This window comes from Zingiber officinale, chromosome 10A (genome assembly GCF_018446385.1).
Source record: "Zingiber officinale cultivar Zhangliang chromosome 10A, Zo_v1.1, whole genome shotgun sequence".
Taxonomy (NCBI): domain Eukaryota; kingdom Viridiplantae; phylum Streptophyta; class Magnoliopsida; order Zingiberales; family Zingiberaceae; genus Zingiber; species Zingiber officinale.
In genome coordinates, this window is record NC_056004.1 from 82,530,887 (window position 1) to 82,532,295 (window position 1,409).

General features: G+C 39.3%; 1 non-coding gene across 1 annotated transcript; it reads left to right on the plus strand.

The window, feature by feature from the left end:
* The first annotated feature begins 1,081 nt into the window (after positions 1-1,081).
* On the plus strand, positions 1,082-1,153 carry TRNAP-CGG. Its single transcript has one exon. It is a non-coding gene; the product is annotated as a tRNA-Pro (tRNA).
* Positions 1,154-1,409: the final 256 nt, after the last annotated feature.

Here is a 1,409-nt window from a genome sequence, read left to right on the forward strand (position 1 = left end):
TAAATACCACTTCATGAAGGATGACTCATCCTACATGGCATGGCCAGCAAATACATTCTTGCCACATGATCTCCACATCATCAAGGGAGAGCAAGAGGCATGGAATGTCCATGTGTGGCCGGCCATATGAATGCAAGATTCATTGGCATTGAATGTAATTTATTGGCATTCCATGTGTGGCCGGCCATATGAATGCAAGATTCATTAACATTGAATTTAATTTATTGGCATTCCATGTGTGGTCGGCCAAATGAATATGAGATTCATTGGCATTGATTTGGGTGTGATTGTTGTTGTCTTCTTCCTCCTCAGCTCCTTCTTGTTCTCATTCTCTTCTTGGCCGAGAGTTTCAAGCAAGGGAGAATAAGGTGAGTGAGTTTAATCCAAGAAGAAACGTAAGTGAAAGTCACATAGAGAGTTTTACAGGAGTGCATCCTCTCTTCTTTTTCCCTCCTTTCTTCTTCCAATCCCATCCGAGAGCCCTAGGGAGTGCTAGCACACTTGTGGTGCTCTCTTTTCCATCCTTGAGTGTTAGAGAACACTTCTTGTTCGTGTGGATACTACTAGAGGTGTGTACGCTTGAACACACTCGAGATCCGAAGGACCTTGGACGAGCGGGATTTGCGAAGGGCTTCGCTTCAAAGGTGTAACACTCACCATGTAGATCTAAAGTAGATCGATCTAGAGTAGGAAATAAGTACAAGAATTTTTTAATTTTTCGCACGGATCCGTGGCTAGCATTCGGGGTTTCTGCAACGCAAAAGGCGATTTTTGCAGCTCGAATTGCTAATAAATATAGCCCATTTTAGCTGGTCCACCCGGGCTACAACCCGGGGAAGCTTACACCTGCCTCCGCCATTGTCCATGAGTGTTTTCCAATTTATCTTGGTGACCTATGAAAAAATTTTATCTGACCGGACCGACCATCAATATAATTAGTTGGTATGAAAAATTAGACACATGAATTAAAAAAAACATTATATTAATGATCTAATGATTTTAATAGCAATTGGTGTTGCTATTAATTCTTCAAGTTATGGAATACTAATCAAAATTATAGCATCCACCTATTTAACGTACAGGGTGTTTGGTCTAGTGGTATGATTCTCGCTTCGGGTGCGAGAGGTCGTGAGTTCGATTCTCGCAACACCCCAATTTTATTTTATTTTTTATTTATTGAAATAAAATTATTTTCTGGATTTCAACTTATCAATTTGTTAATTAATTTGTTAAAGACACTCCGAGAGCTAGGGGAGGTGATTAGCTCCATGCTTTGTTCCCCAATTTTATTTATTTTTTATTTATTGACATAAAATTATTTTCTGGATTTCATCTTATCAATTTGTTAAAGACACTCCAAGAGCCAGGGGAGGTGATTAGCTTCATACTTTGTTGATGATAATTTGTTC